Source organism: Bos indicus, chromosome 12 (assembly GCF_029378745.1).
Source record: "Bos indicus isolate NIAB-ARS_2022 breed Sahiwal x Tharparkar chromosome 12, NIAB-ARS_B.indTharparkar_mat_pri_1.0, whole genome shotgun sequence".
NCBI lineage: Eukaryota > Metazoa > Chordata > Mammalia > Artiodactyla > Bovidae > Bos > Bos indicus.
In genome coordinates, this window is record NC_091771.1 from 30,739,196 (window position 1) to 30,764,042 (window position 24,847).

The 24,847-nt window shown below is 45.1% G+C and overlaps 1 long non-coding RNA gene and 1 other non-coding gene across 4 annotated transcripts in view; both read right to left on the bottom strand.

Annotated features, from left to right (window-relative positions):
* Window positions 1–11,708: 11,708 nt before the first annotated feature.
* LOC139186203 (uncharacterized) overlaps window positions 11,709–24,847 on the bottom strand; it is a 30,948-nt gene continuing 17,809 nt past the window's right edge. Inside the window, exons 3-4 of one of the 3 annotated variants that reach the window (XR_011569743.1) lie at window positions 17,694–17,811; window positions 15,237–16,711 (exon numbers count right to left, since the gene is read on the bottom strand). This is a non-coding gene — a long non-coding RNA (uncharacterized lncRNA). Of the gene's footprint in view, window positions 12,617–15,236; window positions 16,712–17,303; window positions 17,812–24,847 lie in introns of those variants that run through there. The other 2 variants (XR_011569744.1, XR_011569742.1) reach the window with 2 other exon arrangements.
* Window positions 18,928–19,000, bottom strand: TRNAG-CCC (transfer RNA glycine (anticodon CCC)). The gene has a single exon. It is a non-coding gene; the product is annotated as a tRNA-Gly (tRNA).

A 24,847-nucleotide genomic window follows, 5' to 3' on the forward strand; every position in this document is an offset into this window, starting at 1 on the left:
GGCAAGAATACTGGAGTGGGTTGCCATTTCCTTCTCCAGGGGGATCTTCCAGACCCAGGGATTGAACCCATGTCTCCTACATTGGCAGGCATGTGCTTTCCTGCTGAGCCACCAGGGAAGCCCCACATATTTTCATCCTGACCCTACTTGCTAACCAGATGTCTGGGTCTGTCCTCAATGCTTTAAAGCTGGCTCAGCAATAAAGGGTTTTGGCTTTTTCCTGCTCCTTCAGTATAAACACCCACAGTGGTACTAGCTGCAGGGGGAGGGGCCAGAGTCAAAAAGGTGTTGAATATCGGTCTCTGAAGGTGACACAAACTGAAGCAATTTGGTGTAGCTTGTGTCTGGTCCTTTTTGCTGGATGATGGTGGCCTCGATGATTTGGGACACATGGAAGGGTACAGGTGCATTCTGCCTGCCCCCAGCCCCGCCCGCCGCCCCGTCCCTACCAGGTGTGTGTAGCAAAGAGAGCAAGTCTTAGGCCACATTCCCAAACATGAACCAACTTCTGTTAGCAAGCAGGTAGAACACCAGTCTCTCTAGCTGTCCCCAAAATTTGGGTAAGTCCCTGCTCTCTGTTCTTTCAGGCTCTCCAATAAACACTTTGCATGAAAGTTTCACTGGTGACAAATGAAACTGTATGCCAACAATAAATCAGCTTAAGCAAATCAGATGGCAGAAACCTCCAGGAAGTGGAAGGACTGAGTGAAGTGGGGTTGAGAGCTCGGGTTTCCCTCTCTTCTACTCTTGACAGAACAGTGGTGCCCATATAAGCCCACCATATTCCCTCAACACCGCCCACTCCAGAAATGAAAAGCTGCTTCCACATCCCTTAGCCAGAGAGCACAGCCTCTGGTGAAGATGGGGAGCAAGGTGTTTGAAGTTGCTGCAGTCTCCTCTGGGCTGGAAACTCCTGCCAGGGTTTTTTTGTTTATTTATTTGTTTTTTAATGTTTGATAACCAGCCTTGATGTGTGAGTTCCTGATTAAGATACTTCAAATACTAACTAAAAACTTTAGGCTGTGGATTAAGATTAATGTACACACAGATGTTATCCTGTTAGAGAAAATATAATGTAAGAATGGGAAATCATTATAATATAGTATGACAGGAGCAGATAAAGGTATGAGAACCCAAATGTGGAGGTGGATGAGGTCTCACAATGGGGGCTTAGAGAAATTGCCAGAGAAGGCGCTCTAACACAGAGCTCCAGAGGATGCGAGGCTGTCTCTCAGGGGCCACAGGGAGACGGGAATTGCAGATAGACGGGGTAGCCCGGGAAGGGCACAGAGGGAGGAAAGAAGAGCTGGGCATGGGGCCCAGAGGGCAGGGGTGGTGGCAACAGAGGCTGAAAAGGTGAGGGGCTGCAAGTCTTGTAGGCGCTGGACACGAAGCTATCTTGAATCTTTGTAGAACAAAGAGCTTTATCAGAAGGGTTTTAAGAACTGCAATTTGGGAGACGCAGATTGGGGATAAAACCGAAAGACAGGGGCAAAAGCCATGAGGCTGTTCTCTGGCATAGGAAATGAGTACTTGTTCATAAGGGACAAGCTGCTGCGGGTTGCTTTAGGGTAGGGGTCCTGTCAGTGGATGGGCTGTCGTGAGTGGGGCAAGGGTCTGACAAGAATCTTGAGTTTCTGGCAGATGTTCTGGCTATCATCCTTAGGAGTAGTGGTCAAAAGTTCAGATTCCATCCAGGCTGAGACGTGCAGAAGCCACACCTCCTCAGCGCCCACACTGTGGAGAAAAGCAGCTCCATTCTGATTTTCCTTCACTAAGGTCACCCAGTTAGAGGAAGGTGGATCGGGGAGCCATGAGAAGACGTGTAGTAGAACTGAAAACACATGCTCAGGGGACTTCCCTGACTGCCCAGTGGTTAGGATTCTGCCCTTCTATTGCAGGGGGCCCAGGGTTCAATCCCTGGTGGGGGAACTAAGATCCTGCCTGTTGTATGGCCAGGAAAAGAAAAAAAAAAAGGCATGCTCAGAGTTCTGTTTGCAAGTGACCTCCTTGGCAAGTGACCTCCTTGGCTGTCACATGGAAGGAAGGAGGGAAAAGGAACTAGAGTCAGGGTGATCAGTTAGAACTTGTGTGTCTACGGTTCAGACAAACCTGAAGATAGTGACGTGAAGGCAGAATAATAAAGTCACCTTGGTGAGCATGTGCTGTGGAGCCAGGCTCTGTTCTAAGCATGTTCCCTGTATTAAGTCATTTCTTCCCACAACTTTTATTATGTGTATCAGCTTATCATCCCCACTTTAGAAATGAAGAAAGCAAGGCCCAGAGACAGTGACCCGATGAAATACGGATGCCCCACGATATGTGAATCTCAGATAAATAAGGAATACTTTTTGAGTCTACATATACCCCGTGCAATATTTGTATTTGTTGAATCCGGCACCCGTGGACCCTGACAGATGAAAATTGCTCAAGAAGGGGCGTAGCCGCCGAGACCCAGACCCAGCACTGGACTCGGGCAGGCAAGTGCCAGCTGGTGCCAGGCTCCACCGCCCTCCACTCAGCTGCCTGCTTCTGCCACGGGCACAGCCAGGCGGGCTCCCTGCCCACGGATGGGACTGGCAGCGTGGCGGGCGAGCCGTGGGCAGGCCATTAAGAGTTACTCATCAGGCAGCCCTTCATTTGCCCTTTCGCTCTTCCTACTCTCAGAGGGCCTATTTTCTTCGAACAGGTTCTGCAAAGCTCCCGTAATCCACCTTAACGCCTAGAGCAAGATCCATGCCCTGTGACTAAGTAAGTAATTCTCCCCATCTCCACGGCTTTCTCTGCCCTAAGGGATTGGAACATCTTTCAGGGTTTCCAGCTTGCCTTTTGCGTTGAGCACGGTAATTAGGAACTTATTCAGACCTGATCTGCGCACCATATTGCATTTACTGTCCTACCTACCTGTTGCTACTGGCCTGAGATATGAAACATAATTTAAACAGATATGTTTTAACAGATTTAACAAGGTTTTACCTGAGGTGCAAAAGGCAATTATGCTTTCAATGTTGGAATGTTTCAGGTTGTCAGAGAATGAAGGCTGGGTGCTGACAGTTCAGTGAAGTCCAGGGCAGGAAAACTACCCTAGGAGATGACTAGCCTTAGGAGTTTCACGGAAAAGATGGATATTCATTTTTTTTTTTTTTAAGAAAGAAGACCCAGAACAATGCAATGAATACTGTAAGGGAATGGAGGGGAGGCCATAGGAATCCTGATTTTGGAGGAAAAGGGTGGAGTTCTCCATGTGATCCTCATGGAGGCCCCACCCAGACCTGCAGAATCAGAACCTGAGTTCTAAGAAGACCTAAGGATGACTCCTGGGCATGTGAGTTCGAGAAGGAGCCCTTGGAGATCACAGAGATGATACACAAAATGAATGTGGAAGGATGAATGGCTTCCCAGGTGGGGTCACATGGAGGGAACAGTAAAGTCATGGCACTATGAAAAGAAATATATTCAGGAAATGACACAATGGTGTCACTGTGTATACGGTATATCAAGAGCCCAGTGGTACATGGGAGTGATGAATGGAGAGATTGGAAAGGTTGGCAGAGACAGGCTTGGGGATGGGGGGCAAGACTGTGGGGCTTTATTGTCAAGGTGAAAGGTTTGATTTTTTTCTCAATATATATATTTTATTGAAGTATAGTTGACTTACAATGTTTCTGGTGCACAGCAGGGTGATTCAGTTATACACATACACATATATTATTTTTCAGATTATTTCCCCTATAGGTTATTACAAGATACTGACTATAGGTCCCTGTGCTATACAGTAAACCTGGGTTGCTTTTTGGATATCTATTTTGTTTTAAAAAGTTAGAAATCTAGCATTCTATCCATACTAAGTCAAACAAGGGGACTAAAAATGTCGTTAACATTTTTAGTTAGGCATAGGCATAAGTTTTCTAAGATATATATATTATGCATACTATTTATACATATGCATATAAAAGCTTTTCTACTACACTTGATAAAGGCTTGAGAAAGAACATCAAAAAAAAAAAAAGACAGATGAAATTGGAAAATATAAACTAAATGAAATGGGAGCACTGATTATGGAATTGAAAAAGTGGGACAAACTAGACAAAAGTAGATCATATAAAAAGGTCCAACATATAAAATAAAATAATGAGCGTAGAGTATGAATCAAACATCACAGCTACAGCCTGCTGTGTCTTCCCGCTTCTCCCCAGCTGCATTCCCCTTCCTCTTTCCCAGACCTTCCGTTCTGAGTTTGGTGCTTAACATTCTAGTGTCATAAAAGTTTTTATGACTTTTATACAGATGTTTATATGGATTTTGTGTGCAAAACATTGTTTTGCATGCCATGTTACTATATGCATTTTGCTACAAACTTGATTTTCTGGATCAGTGCTATTGTTCTGAGATTTATCTATGGTAATACACAAGGCTCTAGTGAACTCATTTTCAGCTATGACATAGTACTTTTTAAAGATCATTTTTAAGATTTATTTTAAAAGATTCTTTTGATGTGGACCATCTTTAAAGTTCCCATTGAACTTGCTACAACATTGCCTTCATTTTTTTTTTTTTAATACCTTCGTTTCTTGGCCATAAGACATGTGGTATCCTAGTTCCTAGACTAGAGATTGAACCCTCACCCATTGCATTGGAAGGCAAAATCCCAACCACTGGACTTCCAGGGAAGTCCCTGATATAGCTCTTCTTTGGGGGGGAATATACCAGTATTTTTGTGTCTAGTCTCGCAGTGATGGGTATTTTGTTGCCAGGTTAAACAATGCCTAAATGACAGGGTACTGTGGGTCTTCTTGTGCACATGTTTGGGTTTCTCAAGGGAGCATCGCTAGGAATCTTCCTCTTCATTAGACAGCATCAGATTGTTCTCAAAAATGCTTGGACCTCTTTACACTCCTATCTGGAAAGTATGACAGTTTTTGCTCCTCCACATCCTCTCCAACATTTGACATCGTCACATAGAAAAGGTTTTGCTGTTTTATGCGAGTGAGGAGGTATCTCATTTTTGTTTTTATTTCCTCAATGACTAGTGAAGTAGGACATGTCATTGTATATTTATTGGCTGTTCAGATTTCCTCTTTTGTGAATTGCCATTGCCTGCTTACTTAGTGGGTGGGTTGATTCATATTGATATGTAATTATTAAAATATTCTGGGCACTGATGCTTTAAATGCTCCCCAGTATGGGAGTCCATATACTCCCTAATATGCTACTGGAGATCAGTGGAGAAATAACTCCAAAAGAATGAAGAGACAGAGACAAAGCTAAAACAACACTCAATTGTGGATGTGACATGATGGAAGTAAAGTCTGATGCTGTAAAGAACAATATTGCATAGGAACCTGGAATGTCAGGTCCATGAATCAAGGCAAATTGGAAGTGGTCAAACAGGAGATGGCAAGAGTGAACATTGACATTCTAGGAATCAATGAACTAAAATGGACTGGAATGGGTGAATTTAACTCAGATGGCCATTATATCTATTTCTGTGGGCAAGAATCCCTTAAAAGAAATGGAGTAGCCATCATAGTCAACAAAAAAGTCCGAAATGCAGTACTTGGATGCAACCTCAAAAACAACAGAATGATCTCTCTTCGTTTCCATTCAATATCACAATAATCCAAGTCTGTGCCCTGACCAGTATTGCTAAAGAAGCTGAAGTTGAATGGTTTTATGAAGACCTACAGGACCTTCTAGAACTAACATCCAAAAAAGATGTCCTTTTCATTATATAGGGAACTGGAATGCAAAAGTAGGAAGTCAAGAAATACCTGGAGTAACAGGCAAATTTGGCCTTGGAGTACAGAATGAAGCAGGGCAAAGGCTAATAGAGTTTTGCCAAGAGAATGCACTGGTCATAGCAAATACCCTCTTCCAACAACACAAGAGAAGACTCTACACATGGACATCACCAGATGGTCAACACCAAAATCAGATTGATTATATTCTTTGCAGCCAAAGATGAAGAAGCTTTATAGTCAGCTAAAACAAGACCGGGAGCTGACTGTGGCTCAGATCATGAATTCCTTATTGCAAAATTTAGACTTAAATTGAAGAATGTATGGACAACCACTGGACCATTCAGGTATGACCTAAATCAAATCCCTTATGCTTATACAGTGGAAGTGACAAATAGATTCAAGGGATTAGATCTGATAGAGTGCCTAAAGAACTATAGACAGAGGTTCGTGACATTGTACAGGAGGCAGGGATCAAGACCATCCCAAAGAAAAAGAAATACAAAAAGGCAAATGGTTGTCTGAGGAGGCCTTACAAATAGCTGTGAAAAGAAGAGACATGAAAGGCAAAGGAGAAAAGGAAAGATATACCCATTTGAATGCAAAGTTCCAAAGAATAGCAAGGAGAGATTTAAAAAAGCCTTCCTCAGTGATCAATGCAAAGAAATAGAGGAAAACAATAGAATGGGAAAGACTAGAGATCTCTTCAAGAAAATTAGAGAAACCAAGGGAATATTTCATGCATAGATGGGCTCAATAAAGGACAGAAATGGTATGGACCTAACAGAAGCAAAAGATATTAAGAAGAGGTGGCAAGAATACACAGAAGAACTATACAAAAGAGATCTTCATGACTCAGATAACCGCGAGGTGTGATCACTCACCTACAGCCAGACAGCCTGGAATGAGAAGTCAAGTGGGCTTTAGGAAGCATCACTACGAACAGAGCTAGTGGAGGTGATGGAATTCCAATTGAGCTATTTCAAATCCTAAAAGATGATGCTGTAAATGCATTCAATATGCCAGCAAATTTGGAAAACTCAGCAGTGCCCACAGGACTGAAATGGTCAGTTTTCATTCCAATCCCAAAGAAAGGCAATGCCAAGAATGCTCAGACCCACACAATTGCACTCATCTCACACGCTAGTAAAGTAATGCTCAAAATTCTCCAAGTCAAGCTGCAACAGTATGTGAACTGTGAACTTCCAGATATTCAAGCTGGATTTAGAAAAGGCAGAGGAACCAGGGATCAAATTGCCAACATCTGTTGGATTGTAGAAAAAGCAAGAGAGTTCCAGAAAAACATCTACTTCTGTTTTATTGACTATGCCAAAGCCTTTGACTGTGTGGATCACAACCAACTGTGGAAAATTCTTCAAGAGATGGGAATACCAGATCACTTGACCTGCCTCTTGAGAAATCTGTATGCAAGTCAGGAAGCAACAGTTAGAACTGGACATGGAACAACAGACTGGTCCCAAATCGGGAAAGGAGTATGTCAAGGCTGTATGTCACCCTGCTTATTTAACTTATATGCAGAGTACATCATGAAAAATGCTGGGCTGGATGAAGCACAAGTTGGAATCAAGGTTGCCAGGAGAAATATCAATAACCTCAGATATGCTGATTACACCATCCTTATGGCAAAAAGTGAAGAGGAACTAAAGAGCCTCTTGATGAATGTGAAAGAGGAGAGTGAAAAAGTTGGCTTCAAACTCAAGGTTCAGAAAACTAAGATCATGGCATCCAGTCCCATCACTTCATGGCAAATAGATGGGTAAACAATGGAAACAGTGACAGACTTTATTTTGGGGGGCTCCAAAGTCACTGCAGACGGTGACTATGATCATGAAATTAAAAGACCCTTGCTCCTTGGAAGAAAAGTTATGACCAGCCTAGATAGCATATTAAAAAGCAGAGACATTACTTTGCCAACAAAGGTCTGTCTAGTCAAAGCTATGGTTTTTCCTGTGGTCACGTATGGATGTGAGAGTTGGACTGTGAAGAAAGTTAAGCACCGAAGAATTGATGCTTTCGAACCATAGTGTTGGAGAAGACTCTTGAGAGTCCCTTGGACTGCAAGGAGATCCAAACAGTTGATCCTACAGGAAATCAGTCCTGAATATTCATTGGAAGGACTGATGCTGAAGCTGAAACTCCAATCCTTTGGCCACCTGATGGGAAGAACTGACTCATTTGAAAAGACCCTCATGCTGGGAATGATTGAAAGCAGGAGGAGAAGGGGACAACAGAGGATGAGATGGTTGGACGGCATTACTGACTTGATGGACATGATTTTGAGCAAGCTCCAGGAGTTGGTGATGGACAAGGAAGCCTGGCGTGCTGCAGTCCACTGGGTCTCAGTCAGACACCACTGAGGGACTGAACTGACTGACTCACTGACTGATGCTTTACTGTTGTTGCTCAGTTGCTAAGCTGTGTCCGACTCCTTGCGACCCCCTGGACTATAGCATGCCAGTCTCCCCTGTTCTTTACTGTCTCTCAGAGTTTGCTAGATTCCTGTCCATTGAGTCACTGATGCTATCCAACCATCTCATCTTCTGCTGCCCCCTTCTCCTTTCAATCTTTATGAGTTACCTGTATCTACAAATTCCTCCCCCAAGCTCTGTTTGACTTTATCATATGATTTATGGCAACTTCTATTACATTTGAGTTTTTAAATTTTTAGTTTAATTGAATGAGTCTGTTTCCCTTTCCAGTAGTCGTGGTGCTTCCTGGCCATCTGCTCTTGCACACGCACTTTACAGGTATCTTCCTAAGTTACACACACGCATGTGCACACACACACTCAGGAGGTAATGCTCCTTATTGCTTTGAACTTACAGAGAAATTTGGGAGAAAATCAGCATCTTTAAGATAGTCACCCCGGCCAGACATGGAACAGATTTCATTTATTAGATCTTGTTATGTGTCTCTATGGAGAAGAAAATGGAAACCCAGTTCAATATTCTTGCCTGGGAAATCCCATGGACAGAGGAGCCTGCTGGGCTACAGTCCATGGGGTATCAAAGAGTTGGACATGACTGAGTGCTCACACACATGTATCTCTACAGTTTTATAATTTTCTATATAAAGATCTTGTGCCTCCTTAGATTTTTTCTTAGACAATTTGCCTTACATTTTCTCTTGCTGTTGTAAATGACTTATTTTAAATCACGTGCCCTAGTTATCGTGAGATTTGATCTTCCAATGAATTGTGTTTTCAGAACAAGTAACTTATGAGTGGAGATTGATCGTTATACTTAAAAGTATGAGCTGATTGACCATTACCAGGTCCTGTGGCTGGTTTGCCCATCACGTGTTCCATGATTGATACAACCAATCCTGGACTAACTCGTGTGCTCGTCTGTCCATCTTACAAACTGTTCATCTCCTAGTTCCACAGTGTGGCTGATGACTTCTGTTCTGGAGCAGTTTCTTCTTTCATTTCTAGAGAAATCAATAGTTTGCTTCACTTTGCAAGTTCTAAATACACTCCAGACTCATCCGTGAGAGCTATGCTCAGCAGGTAAATCTCCTCGGGCAGCTGGGACTAAAGGAAGAAACTGTCTGGGTGGCCCTGTCTGTCTCCTTCAAGGTCCGCTCACAGGTTTACAGCACATTCTGTTTATCCACCCTGAATTCACAGTCACGTCTCACTAAAACAAGAGTTTTTCAACAGGCTTTCATCCCCCTGTAAGTCTCTGATACTCATTTTAACTTTCCCAGGCTTACAACACATGGGACGAAGGAAAGCTGTGACTTGTCTTGGGGCTGTGGTCCTTGGCCCTGGGAGAGGAGCTGACCCCACGTCTCTCCTCCCTGCCCACACCGACTGCCTTCACTCTGACCCTCTTCACCTCCCTCCTCAAGTTAGGGTCTTGCTGTTGCTGAAATGAATCACCACAAACCTCAACAACTTAAAGCAACACACTTTCATCACCTCACAGTTCCGGAGGTCAAAGTCCTGTGAGTCTCACTGGCGAAGATCAAGGTGTTAACAGGACTGCATTCCTTGTGAAGCCTTCAGGGAGAGTGCGTCTCCTCAACCTTATTTACCTTCTGGAGGTATGTGTTCTTTGGCTCATGGCCCCCTTCTTCCCTCCTCCAAGCCAGCGATGGCCAGCTGCCCCACTCAGACTTTGTCTCTTTCATCACATCTCTTCCTCCTCCCTTTCCCCCTTTTAAAGACCCTGGGCTTCCTACATGGCTCAGTGGTAAAGAATCTGGCTGCCAATACAGGAGATGTGGGTTCGATCCCTTGGTTGGGAAGATCCCTTGGAGGAGGAAACAGCAACCCACTCCAGTATTCTTGTCCAGAGAATCCCATGGACAGCCTGGTGGGCTACAGCCCATAGGGTTGCAAAGAGTCAGACACGACTTAGTGATGGAGCACCCACGCACTGATACCTTGGGGGCCCTGGGCAATGCAAGGTAACCTCTCATCTCAGGGTCCTCAATCAAACTTAGAGGACATGGGCATCTTTGTGGGGCACTGTTCTGTCTATAACATTCTTAGACTAATGTTTAAACTGAAAGTTGTGACTCATCAGTGACTCACAGAATCACCTAAATGATTTGGAACCAGCATTCCCACTCCCCTGCCCACCAGTTTTATTGAAAAGAGTTGACACACATCACTATGTAAGTTTAAGGTGTACTGCATGATGGTTTGATTTACACATATGGTCAAAATGATTACTATAATATGGAACCAATATTTCTAAATGAAATCAGAATACTTTGCTTGTAATAAGGTTAAGTATTGTTGCATGAACATCAAATTTTATATGTGTGTGTGTGTGTTACTTGGTTAGCAGTATAAATAAGAAATATATTTCTACAGTGAATTTTTATTTTTTTAAAAAAGGAGAGTGACTACGAAGCCATCATGGTAGCCTCCTAATTGGTCTTTCTGCCTTCAGGCTCTCTAATCCATTCTCCACAAGGCTGTCAAAAAGTTCTTCCTAAAAATAAACTGGACACGTCACTCTGCTTTAAAATCTCTAATGGCTCTGCATGGTGAGCTTGGTATTCTGTAGCTGCTCCCGCAGTCCCACTGTTTGCTCTCCTACCTGGCTGGGCCTCACCTTCATGGGCGGCCTCACCTTCATGGATGGCCTCAACCAGGCTCCTTGGCTTTGACTTCTCCTTGGGTGTGGGCAATGGAAGGCAAGGGAAAAAGAAAGAGGGCTGGAGTAGAGCAAAGTTTAGGGTGCTTTTCCTCCAGCTTCTTCTCTGCCAGGCAAGGCCAGCTTCATGGGTGTGTAACCTGGACAAAAGGCACAGGCCCCCTGTGCTCAAGGAAGGCAATACATTTGGTTTAACGCTCTGCTGTTGCCATCTTCAGAGTTTTTGAACACGGTGTCTTCATGCTCGTTTTGCACTGCAGATGCGTCAGCAGTTCTGTGTCCAGGCCACACGCTGCAGAGCCAGTGCTCCTCTGCAAAGGCACAGCTCCTACCTGATGCCCACCTCCTACAACAGGAGTTGTGAGGTTGTTGGGTTCCAGCAACGTTACCCACCTGCCTCTGCAGTCCTGGTGGGGATGTGGCGCCTGCTGCTTGTGACCCTGCATCATCCACCTTTAAATAGTCCCTCCACTGAACTCAGCTTCCCTGGTGGCTCAGAAGGTAAAGAATCTGCCTGCAATGCAGGAGACCCAGCTTCGATACCTGGGTCGGGAAGATCCCCTGGAGGAGGGCATGGCAACCCACTCCAGCATTCTTATCTGGAGAATCCCACGGACAGAGGAGCCTGGTGGTGGTGGTGGGTGTCCCACAGTGCATGGGGTTGCAAAGAGTCAGACAGGACTGAGGGAGTTTCACTCACTCACTTTTCACTTTCATTGAACTCACTTCACCCCTTTCAAACTGTCTGCTTCCTTTCGGAACCGTCACTGATAAACAGTCTCCGGGATAATATCTGAAGTCTTGGCATGACAGTCTAAGACCCTTCTCAGGCCAGCCCCTCCTGGTCTTTGTAGCTGGCCCACCACTACCTTGTTCCTACTACCATATACCCCATCAGTCCTCTTGTTTCCACAAACACTATGTCTTTTCAGATCATTGCTGCTGCTGCTGTTAAGTTGCTTCAGTCGTGTCCGACTCTGTGCGACCCCGTATACGGCAGCCCACCAGGCTCCCCTGCCCCTGGGATTCTCCAGGCAAGAACACTGGAGTGGGTTGCCATTCCTTCTCCAATGCATGATTAGTGTTCTGCAATTGCTAAAGATGCCCCAGTTCATGGTTTCCTCTTCTTCCACAGTGATGGCATTTTTAGCTGGGCACCAAGTTATCCAGATTATGACAGCACATCCCAGCTTCCCTTGTAGGCAGCATGGCCCTGAGATGAAATTCTGGCTAAGACTACAAAAGGAGAAGCGTTTGTATCTTTGGCAGGCCCCAGGAACCTTCTCTAAGAGATTCTGCTGACTCTTCTTTGACCCTTCCCCCATCCTGTGGCCTGAGATGTGGGCCATCTTAGACATGCGGATGGAAAACATGCCCTGGGGATGCAACATGATGATTTGGAAGGAATCTGTGTCCCTGAACATTTCTTAGAGCAAAAGTCTTACCAGATGCTCTGGGTTAAATGCCTAAAGGCCTAGGGATTAAATAAGAGAGGGAGAGAAACTCTTTAAGCCATTGATATTTGAGTTTTCTATTTCTTCCCGATGAACCTAACTAATTGTACACCCATCATTATTCACTAAAGAAATACTTATTGAGAACTCCTGTGCACCTTGAACTGTTAGAGCCTCCAGGGATGCAGCTGGAATAAGCAGGGAGCAATGGCGCCACGTGCGGGTGGAGGTGATGGCAACTTGAAGCGGTCATGGCTGGAGAGGGTGCACTTGGAGGAACAGGTGAGGAAGCCTGGAAAGAGCACAGACAAGACTTCAAGTGACGATGACATCAGAGCCAAAGTTCCAGGAACACAAGAAGTTATAATCTGCAAATGATAAAATTGAGCCTCCCAAATGTCAATCATCACACTAAGTGACCAGAAAAGGTGAAAAAAAAAAAATGAACAAAATATGTTTTGCAAATATAAGCACAAACAGAGCAGTTATTGGTTATTACTGACACTTGGCTATTAATACCAAATACCTAGTTATTTAATACCGAATGAAGACTTTCAAGAGGAATTCTTAACAGGACAAAGTGAACGACTTTTTCTCGATGAAGGAGAAGAAAAAAGACAAAGAAATTCCCATCATGAACAATTATTCCAGATGAATAACACCAAAATACAGAAACTCCAAACAGTTAGAGTTATGTCTAAAATTTTAGAAAAAATAATAATATTGAGAAAATTTTAATATACCCCCACTTAAGGATTCAGTTCAGTTCAGTCACTCAGTCGTGTCCAACTCTTTGCGACCCCATGAATCACAGCACGTCAGGCCTCCCTGTCCATCACCAACTCCCAGAGTTCACCCAAACTCATGTCCATTGAGTCCGTGATGCCATCCAGCCATCTTATCCTCTGTCATCCCCATCTCCTCCTGCCCCCAAGCCCTCCCAGCATCAGAGTCTTTTCCAATGAGTCAACTCTTCGCATGAGGTGGCCAGTGTATTGGAGTTTCAGCTTTAGCATCCGTCCTTCCAAAGAACACCTAGGACTGATGTTTAGAATGGACCGGTTGGATCTCCTTACAGTCCAAGGGACTCTCAAGAGTCTTCTCCAACACCACAGTTCAAAAGCATCAATTCCTCGGCGCTCAGCTTTCTTCACAGTCCAACTCTCACATCCATACATGACCACTGGAAAAACCATAGCCTTGACTAGATGGACATTTGTTGGCAAAGTAATGTCTCTGCTTTTGAATATGCTATCTAGGTTGGTCATAACTTTTCCTCCAAGGAGTAAGCGTCTTTTAACTTAAGGATTAGCAGATACAAAATAATTTTTGATAGAGAAGATCTGAACGATTTATTTTTAAAATGATTTGATGCAAACTCTATACCATAAAACAGATTCTAAACTTTTTTTAAGTACCTTATGCTCTGCCTGTGTGGGGGCAGCGGGTAGATGGGAAATCTCTGCACCTCCCCATCAATTTTGCTCTGAACCTAAAACCGTTCTAAAAAAATTAAGTCTTCATATTTTACAAGGTATGTAAATGGAACATTTTCAAAATTCAACCACAAAAAGCATTAATTAATATATAAAGAACAGGTGCAAGTACACTATCTAATCACTATGCTATCAAACTTGAAATACTGCAAAAAAAAAAAAAACTACCTAGTTTTCTTAAATGAAACACATACACACAGGCATCCACATACACACATTAAATATTTTAAATATTTCTGGGGGTGAAAGAAGAAACCAAAATGGCATCAAGATAATGTTAAGAAAATAACGGTGGTGGTGGTTTAGTTGCTTGGTTGTGTCTGACTCTTTTTGACTCCAGGGACTGTAGCTCACCAGGCTCCTCTGCCCATGAGATTGTCCAGGCAAGAATACTAGAGTGAGTTGCCATTTCCATTTCCAGGGGATCTTCCCAACCCAGGGATCAAACTCAAGACTCCTGCATTGGCAGGTAGATTCTTTACTGACTGAGCCACCAGGGAAGCCCAAGGAAATAACCATAAAGAGAAGTTTTCAGACCATTAGCTAAGGCACGAGGAGTCTAACTGGGCTTGGGATGTGGAGAGCCACAAAGGAACCTTGCTTCCACCCTAACGATGACAATCTTGGTGATTAGCAAAACCATAACACTGGTTCAGCCCATCTCAGAGTTAAGATTGCAGGCAATGAAGTGAACCAAATTCGGTGGTGACAAGCCCTCCAAGGAAAATGGAATGTGAGGACTATTTCACCCATGTGGGAGCTCAGAAAGAAGAGGTGGCCGTCATTAACGCCAGGGGGAAGAAAACAACTCAAACATCATGGCTTCTTTAAGGGCCAAGTGTAGACCTCCATGAGGGCTGTGAATTCCTGGGAGCCTAAACACGGGCTATTCAAACCCACTCTGCAACTCTTTTCCTCAGGCTCCCTCAGAGATTTGCAGACAGGGTGGGGCGGGGCAGGGACCCGGGGGCACTCCCTTCCATGACACATGGGCACAGGATCCAGCTCTCATGCCCCGGGGACCCAGGCAAAGATCCTGGGCTGCTGGGGGAGGCATCATGGCCAGAGATGGGCGATGCCAGGGGTGGGGTGGAAAACGCTCAGTCCCAGAGGAAAACTAACTGATCCTGGAGAGAGGAACAGAGGTGAAAACTGACTGCCGCTGGAGGAGGGTGGGGAGTTCTCTCCTACCAGGGCCACCTCCACACTCACTGCAGAGCTGTGTGTCCTTGGGGGAAGGCACAGGACCAACTGAGCAAGCCCTCCTCCAAGTTCAGACGCTCAGGGTCTGCCTAAGACTGAAGCCAAGACCTCAGGTGACCCAAGAACGTTCCCCTTCGCCCACCACCATCTCACTGAGTACACAGGCAGCAGCCACATACCACGGAGGGAGGGCAAGGGTGATGGGAGCAAGGGGTCTGTGGACCACATGTGCAGAACATACACCCACAGCAGCCCAGTCCCACAGTGAGTGCAGGTGACTTCACCTGAGCGCTCTGAAGGTGTGAAGCACTGCAGATAACTGCAGGAACAGTAAAATAACATGTTTGAAAAACTGATCCCTTCCCAGGAGCAGCTGGCGAGCGCTGCTCTAGGCTTGGCAGAGGACGCCTAGCTAAGATGAAACGAGTCTTTTCCTCGTCCTGGTTCCCGCTGCTGGCCAGACACGTCCTCTCCCAGCAACGGCAGAAGTGCAAGACAGCTGGCCGCATGGCACCAGCACTTTTTAAGGTTTCTCCTTGTACCGCTTCTGTCAACATACAATTGGCCAAGGCAAGTCACGTGGCTGAGCCCAGGCCCAGGAAAACTCACTTTGCCTGGACAACTATGTGGCTTAACGTTGGCTAATTAGAATGAGGAAGAGAGAGAGGCTAAGATCTCTCTGGGCTTTGACATTTTAGAATTGAACCATAGGGCACCTTTTCCAAGTGCGGGGCAAACAATAAATAAGGTGAAGAGTGAGAGTTTTGGGGCTGCCTCGGCCCACTGGGGTGGTCAGGATGGTCCTGACAATAACGCACAATAACACCCAAGAGGGGCTTCCCAGGCAGGAGACTTGGATTCCATCCCTTATCTGGGACGATTCCACATGTCTCAGAGCAACTAAGCCCGCGTGCTACAACTACTGAGCCTGAACTCTCGAGCCTGGGAACTGCAGCTACTGAAGCCCGCGCACCCTAGAGCCTGTTCTCCGCAAAGAGGAGCCAACAAAGAGGAGCCCGGGCACCGCGACTAGAGAGTAGTTCCTGCTTGCTGCAAATAGAGAAAAACCTGTGAGCAGTGAAGACCCAGCACAGGCAATAAATAAATTATATATATATTACAAACGAATACACCAGAAGTGCCCCCAAACGGAGCCTTCCTCTCTGCCCAAGTTACCAAAGAAAAATAGTCAGGACTTTCTTATAAATACATACCTACTTCCAGGCTTCTCCATTCAATTTGTCATTCACAATTCAGTGGAATCAGTGGCACACATTAAATCGGGTAGAGGAAGATATACAATAAATGCGTATACTTTTAGAAGGCTGCTTCAGTTTCATGGGGGAAAAAAAACAATGGAGAGCCAAGGGACGTAATTGGGAAAGAGGTAAAATTCATAGTCTAAGTCAAAAATGTTAATTCTAGTGTGAATAAGGGAACGGTGCAGGGCCTGCAGGTTTCGAGCTTGGTTTTGAGTGATTCACAGGTTGAGTCACCTTAGTGCGTTGCCAGTTACATCGGAGATGGATCGGAGGTGGCCAGGTGCCCCTGTATAACATCAGAACGAATCAAGTTCACATCACAGGTTCTGTCACAACGCGGCTGGCCTCTGCAGAGCTCTGGGTGCAGCCACGAAGGAGAGCAGCGAAGGGCGAGGCAGCGTGGAACGAAGCCTTACACATCTGAAACTGAGTATTATGGACTCTAAATATAGGTACAAATAACCGCTCTGACAGGAAATAATATATCACTGAGTTACACTTTCTATGTTTGAAATCTGAAGAGACTTTTCTTTTTCTCTGCTGTGATCTATCTTTAGAAGAAAAAGAAAGCCCTTCACAGTTTGGAAATTCGAGGGCTCAGAATTTAGACACAAGGGATTCCGTGACTTCTCAACCTAGGTCATTAAAAAAAAAAAAAAATGAAACTGAACTAGTGAGAGTCATTGGGTCCTTTAGCTAAGAATAGTAGTGAGTCTCTGCTATCATCTTGGACCAGGGTTCTGGGGACAGGGTTCCCAAGAAGCACGTGTCTCCAGCAAAATGCCTGCACCCTATCCTCACCTCACCTTCAGCCAGAGCTTTCATCAGAGGAGTACAGTAAGTCCTGTACGTGCGAACAAGCTCCCTTCTGAAAGTGTGCGGAAGTCCAGTTTGGAAGTCCAACAAAGTACTCAAAGTACTCAACTAACACTATCAGCTGTATAAGTACTGTCCTATAATAGGTTTATGATACTTTTCACACAAATAATGGGAACGTAAAAAAAACCAAACACCAAAATAAAGAAAACATTTTTAATCTTACAGTACCTTGGAGTACAGTAGTACAGTAGCTGGCGTACAGGGGCTGGCAGGCACGTTTGCATCTTTGCAAGTTCAAACCTTGAAGATTTGTATGTGAGGTGCTTACTGGTATTGTAAACCAGTCCTTTTGAGTTACAGATGATTCAGATGCAAACTAAGGAAAATGATGAAGGGAAGGGGAGTGCTATGACTGAGTCATGTCTCCACCAAAACTCACATATTGAAGCTCTAACTCCCTAGTGTGGCTGTGTTCAGAGGGAAGGGCTTTAAGGAGAGGATTAAGGTTAAGTGAAGTCATCATGGTGGGGCCCTAATCCAATAAGACCAATGACCTGATCAGAAGAGAAAGAAATACGGGGCCACTCACGCAGAGAAGCGGCCACGTGAGGACCTGGCAAGAAGACGGCCAGCTGCAAGCCGAGGGGAGAGGCCTCAGGAGAACCAGCCCTGCTGACACCTTGACCTTGGACTTCCAGGCTGCAGAACTGTAAGAAAATAAATGTCTGATGTTTAGGCCGCCCTGTCCATAGTAATTCGCTATGGCAGTCCTAGCAACCTCATGAGGGAAGTAACATTAATTAATCATCCTCTAGGCTTCCCAGGTGGCACTAGTGGTAAAGAACCCGCCTGCCAGTGCAGGAGACGTAAGAGATGTGGATTGCATCCCTGGGTTGGGAAGATCCCTGGAGGAGGGCATGGCAACCCACTCCAGTATTCTTGCCTGGAGAATCCCATGGACGAGGAGCCTGGCAGGCTACAGTTCATGGGGTTGCAAAGAGTTGGACATGACTGAAGGGACTTAGCATGCACCCAGATGGCCAGCCCTGAGACAAACAGCCCATTAACTTAGTCCTCTCAACAGCCCAGGGAGTAGGTGAAAAGAGAGAACTAAGTTTTAGAGACAAGCTTGCTCAAGGTCACAGGATGATGGCCTCTGAATCTCAATTGTCTACTTGATTTTAAAATTCAAAAGGTTTCTCAAATATTAGTGTGCTTCAGAATATTCAAGGGAATTTGTTTAGATTTTAGATCCCATGAAGATAAGATGTGGGTTCAATCCCTGGGTCAGGAAGATCCCCTGTAGGAGGAAATGGCACCCCACTCCAGTATCCTTGCCTGCAGAATCCCATGGACAGAGGAGCCTGGTGGGCTACAGTCCATAGGGTTGCAAAGAGTCAGACATGACTGAGCACACACACACTCACACACACACACACACACATCTGCTGACTAAGCTTGATGCCTGGGACCTGAGCCTCTGTATTCCTGTTGTTGCCATTGCTGATGTTTGGGCCTCTGTATTTTTACCAAGGTCCCAGGGGATGTGGATTCACACTATTGCCTTGGTTCATGAGGCTGGTCGTTTTTTTCACCTTTCCAGGGTAGATAAGCAGCTGTCTAAGACTAGTAAGGCTAATTCAACATCTTTCTTAAGCTCTCAGCTTTATTAGAACTCTACCAGCTATCACTTTCATTACCTTTTATGGGGGAAATCTCCAACAACATCAATTTTTAAAAAATTATTTATTTGGTCTTAGTTGCAGAATGCAGGATCTTTACTTGTGGCACGTGAACTCTTAGTTGCAATATGTGAGATCTAGTTCCCTGACCAGGGATTGAACCTGGGCCCCCTGCATTGGGAGCTCAGAGTCTTAGCCACTGGACCACCAGGGAAGGCCCCCAACAACATCAGTTTAAAAAACATTTTAAACACGCAATCACACGACCCTGAAAGTCTTTAGTTTCTGAAGGTATGTCTTACTCTACATTCTGAGGCATTCACATATGAATCTAAGAATTTTTAGCATGGAGGTGTCTACAGTCTCTGACCTGTTTATTGTCAGCCTCATCCCATAAAACAAAATATCACCAGGATAAAAATGCCGAATGGTTTTGGAACGCCAATAACTATGCTTTACTTAATGATGTTTTGTAAATTTGGAGTTCAGTTTATTGCATTCTCAGAAAATATGTGTACCCACAGTTACCTCTGGCTGTTGGGTTATCATTTTATGCACAGAACTAAATACCAGATATTCCTTCCTTAACCAGGTTTCCAGAGCTTTCTAATTGGTCTCAAGGAGAAAGATATGTGTGCAGGCCAGCCTATTTTCCAACTGTCAAGCAATATCCTTCTCAGGGAACATCAGATCCCGCAGGCATGGACTGCCAGCCACTTCACCATCAAATAGGAATGTAATTTGCTTCTACGGGATCCTTTTGAGGCCCGGTTCTTGATTTCTTTTCCACTGTTTTAGGAATGCAGTAAAATCAGAAACTTTGTTTGGCTGCAAGGATTGTTAGCTATTTCCTAACTGTTCCTCCAGGGGAAAGGGGACAGTCAGAGGAACGAGAAGATGGCAAAAATCAATAGAGTCTACCTAAGTGACCTCTCTCTCTGCCCTGACATCCGAGCCTGTGCTCACAGCAAACGGGGAAGCCGGTGGACCTGCAAGGCCCCGGTCAAGGCAGGTCCACGGCCGGAGGGGGCAGGCACAGGGGGAGCCAGACCTGCTTTCCTCCAGCTCATCCCTGCTGGAGGGCAGGGGGCACTCACAAGAAGAAGCTGCTCCCCAAAACAGCTTCTGCAGAGCCTAGCCAGAGGCACCCAGAGGAGGCACTGGAGGAGGCAGTCTGCCCCGAGGCCACCAGATTGTACACTTGAAAAGGGCAAATTTTATGGCATGTGGATTATTACACCCAGTTTAAAAAGGCTATATGAGGGACTTCCTTGCTGGTCCAGTGGGATAAGAGTTCACCTTCCAATGCAGAGGGTGTGGGTTTGATCCCTGCTTAGGTAGCTAAGATCCCAAATGCCTCCTGGACAAAAAAACAGAACATAAAACAGCAGAAGCAATATTGCAACAAATTCAATAAAGACTTAGGCTATATGAGAAAAAAAAAATCTCCACCAAGAGCTTCCAGTTTAGATACGTTAAGAAGTGAGAGAAAGGCAACAGGCTTGCAAAGATGACCTTGGAAACACCAAGAGACAGGAGGTGGTCACCATCTGGGGAGCAGAGGTCCCTGTTAGCAAGCTGGGCGGGTTGACAGGTCGGCTGTCACAGCTTCCTGGTCTTGCTTCGAGAGAGTCCCATTCCTGAGAAGTCCGAGGAGGAGGTGTTTTGTCCCCAGGGCAGATACAGAGTGGCAGGCTCCCTGAGATCTGATACACCTCCCACTGCTGCCCATGGGGTGAAGGGGGACCCGTCTTTAGGTTGGGCTATAAGTCCACGGCTTCACCCCTTCTATGTCATCCACGCTGACCCTCATTAGTGAGTCACCCAACCCAAGGCCCCTGCAGAAACCGCCTCATCTCAGGCATGAGCTGTCTGCACAAGCAGCCTCTTGAGAGCTTCGCTCCTAAAACCAGCGTCTTTGCCCGGCTTTGTCCTCTTTGTGCCTAGGTCATTCAGACTCCGCTGTTCAGCTGCCCGCCCTTAAGCCAAGGGACATGACGGTGCTCCAGGCATCATGGACCATAAAAGGGTCCCAGCTCCCCAGCTGGGGACCGCTGCCCCTCGGTTCCCTCACTCTGACTATTCTGGGCAAGTTTGTGCACACAGCCTAAGGCAGAATTACCAGGCTATGCTCCCTTCTCTGAGATCACAGCCGTCCTCTCTTGATTCAAGTCTTCCTCTCCAGGATTCCTATCTCTTCTGACCCAGGACATCGGTTCTTTCTTCTTGTTGACTGTAAGCGATCAAAGCCAAGGAAGGATGCTTAGGTCAAAGCTGACACTACGTTTGGAAGCACAACACGTGAATATGCCTACGTGTGGATATAGAGAGCATCTGAAAGGGCATGCTGAAACAGAGTGCTCATCTTTGGGAAGGGGAGTGCAATTAGTAGAGGAGGCCAGAGGACTAGTGCGTTGTCTTGGCTGTTTGCTTTATATATATCTTTATGATTTTAATGTTTGATGAGTGGAGAAAAATTTAATTGTATGAAACGATTCTCGCTGGAGCCAGAAAGAGTACACAGACCTAAATAGCTTAAGATGACTGAATCACTTTGCAAAGCCTGCAGAGTCAGGTCTGTTTTCCTTAAAAATAATATACTATCTCGATGTTTAAGATATGCTAAGAATAGGAATAAAGAGTAATAAATGCACATGCCCTCATCAGGGCTTCAGTGGTGAAGAATTCGCCTGCCAATCAGGAGACCTGGGTTCCATCCCTGGGTTGGGAAGATCCTCTGGAGAAGGGAATGGCAATCCACTGCAGTATTCTTGCCTGGAGAATCCCATGGACAGAGAAGCCTGGAGGGGTACAGTCCATGGAGTTGCAAAGAGTCAGGCATGACTGAGCCACTAACACACACACACACGTCCTCATCACCTGGCTTAAGACATCAAACACTGTCCACAGGGCAAAAGCGGGACCCACGACCCTCCCTGTTCGCCTTACTCTAACTCCACCGGGAGGTGGTCCTGCGACTGCAGCTGGGCGACACTGCTGCTTTCTGGAAGCTAGAAATCAAAGGAAAGAGAGGTGGCTGGTGAATGAGGTCTTCTGTGTTCTCTGTTATGAGCACTTGCAATTGGGCTTCCTCTAATAGGTTATGTTCTGCAGACTCAAATGTAATGCATATGTCTTGGAAATTAATGATGCAATTAAATGATCTGTCCTCTCCAGAGTGCTTGCTGGTGGTTCCAGGAGTACTTCATCTTCTTTTTCTTCCAGCAGAATTGATGAAGCCCAAGTTGATTTCATGTAGATAAACTATAAAGAATGCTCACAAAGACTGCCTATAAATAAGAATCACAGATTGAACCTTTTCCCAATGGTGTAGATTCTGTTTCTGATTGTTCCAAAATCCTTTTTTTTTCTTTTTGATCAATGATTGGTTTATGTTTTTGTTGTTGCTGCTTGTTTTCCTGAAAGAAATGTAATTTAAGTAGTGCTCAGCATGTCCATTTGTTAATACCTGTGTGTGAGTGTTGGGTGATAAGGCCTGCAGTTCCCTTCAGTTTAAAAACTGTACTGAGACTAAGACACGTGCATTATCTGAGAAAGAACCCAGTGTTCTGCCAATTGGCAGCATCAGCTCCACTTGTCAACATGAAAAGGTTTAAGTGTGAAGGGCTGGTGTACCCAGACTGGAACGGTCCTTCTTATGTCTGTGCAATTAAAGAGAGGTGCTCCCTGGGTCTGCCTCGTCCATCCATCTCTGGGAAGGGTAAGGACTAGAAATGGCTCACTGCTCAAAATACCAAAATTAGACCCATCTGGCTCACCTCCCTCTCTTTAATGTCATTCAGGGTGTTTGTCTGACTTGGACAATTAAAAAGACCAAAAAAAATCCCTTAAGAACTAAAATGTGTTAGCTATCTTACCCATCCAAAATCATAATACACAATATATACGCATATAGATCATAATATGTTGTGAAATTTACTGAGTTAAATTTAACCAAATATACTACGGATTTCAAACAACAGCTATGTTTTCAAAATATCGCTCTCCCTGATTCCCCCCACGCGCCGTGCCACCCTCAACCTGGGTGGGAGTCAGTTATCTGTCCTGGTTCCAGCCTCTGCTTTCACCATCTCGATCAAGAGTGTCTGATCCATTTCTCAATTCCAGCTTCATCCAGATTTCATGCCGATGTGGTCATGAAATTTGTCCTAACAAATCAGATAATACAGATGAGCCATAATTATTTTAGAGACGGAAAAAAAATGAGGGCAGAGAAGCTAGGACTTGCCCAAGATCCTCTGAGTCAGAGATGAAGTCAGACCTAGAATTCCACATTCCTGGTCCCTGATGTGCCACGCTTTACTCAGAGTGCTTTGTGTCTCATAAAGAAGATTGAAAGATGCTAATTAAGAAAACGCTAATTAACCAGTGCAGTGGGTGGGTGGGGCTCTCAACAGGACATGCAGCAAAGTCCAGAGAAAATGTCTGCTTCATAGACCTCATCTTGACATCCTGTATCTTTTCCTGTATCTTCTTTAGAGTGAAACCATCTTCTTGGGACATTTTTACTGAGAATTGAGGACTGATACTTACTTGAGACAACTGTTTCAGAGAATCCCAGAGACCCCAAAGTCCTGCAGATCTGGGCTGTGTTTGGATTTGCCGTGAATTTCTCAGCTACTGTGTTAGCATTTCAAGCCAGCTGGAGATAAGCCAGGAATGAGAAAACGAGCTAGAAGAATCTAATGCCCTTGGTTTAATAGCTGCTTTAAACTCGTAATGGAGTTAACAACAGACTGTTTTTTGGCTAGTGATTAATTCTTGTAATGACTTGGTTTTCGTTTGCCATGGCTTGTCTAAAATACTTTCCTTGCATAATCTTCTGTCATAAACTTTTCTGGTTTAAAGTTAAAAGATGAAGACAGCTAACAAATAGGAAGGGGCATTTTTAGCCATTTCCGTGGAGTGAGGTTAAACCCAGAGTCAGTTTCACCTTGACCTTGAACTGGACGAGTGCTGAGGAGGCTCAGTTCTGCAAGCAAAGCACAAATGTGTTATTCTATCAGACTGAAGCTGCCTGTCCTTTCTAGCTGAGAGAGGGCACTCCAGAAGCAGCTTCCACGCAATGTGCCATGTTTGCCATTGCTCCAAAGGGAAAGGGTTGATTGATCCCTGAGCCTGTAGCTCACAGCCCATGCTTTGGTAAATTCTCCCAAGGCTGTCCTCTGGAAGGTAATTCAGGAGTGGGAGGTATTACTCCTTTGTTTAACATAATAGGGCTCTTGATGAGAGAAAGTGGATGTACCCTCTTTATTCCTACTGCATCTTTGCTGTTGTTTAGTTGCTAAATTGTGTCCAACTTTTTGTGACCCCATGGACTGTAGCCCACCAGGCTCCCCTGGTGAGAATACTGGAGTGGGTTGCCATTTCCTTCTCTAGGGGATCTTTCCGGACCAGGGATCGAACCCAAGTCTCCTGTGTTGGCAGGTGGATTCTTTAAGTGGTCCAGATTGTTTCTAGACTCCAAGAGTGATACCTTCTGACCTTTGCAAGTTTACAGGGCTCTGGCTGGTTTCTGGGGTGCCACATTCCAGGCTTCGTTGTCCCTGACCTGAAATACGACATGAACGGATGGCGCTGGCCACTGCAGTGATGCACACGTCTTTAGGAAAGGACTCGGGGCTGCTGGAGAAGAGGTTCTGGAGTCCACAGTCCTCGTGGAGACCAGGGGCGTTAAATCAACTCTGCATGAAGCACACAGATCATGTCGTCCTGGGATATCAAGAATAAATCTAGTTGATGGAAAATGGTCTGGAGGTTCCTTAAGAAACTAAAGCTAGAGTTGCCATATGATCCAGCAAGCCCACTCCTGGGCTTGGGCGAAAACACTAATTCGAAAAGATACACGCACTCCTAAGTTCACAGCAGCACTATTTACAATAGCCAAGACATAGGAGCAACTAATGTCCACTGACAGATAAATAAAGATGTGAGATATATATGTATACACACTATATACACTATACATACACACTAAAACATTATTCAGCCACAAAAAAATGAAATGATGCCATCTGCAGCAACACGGATGGACCTGGAG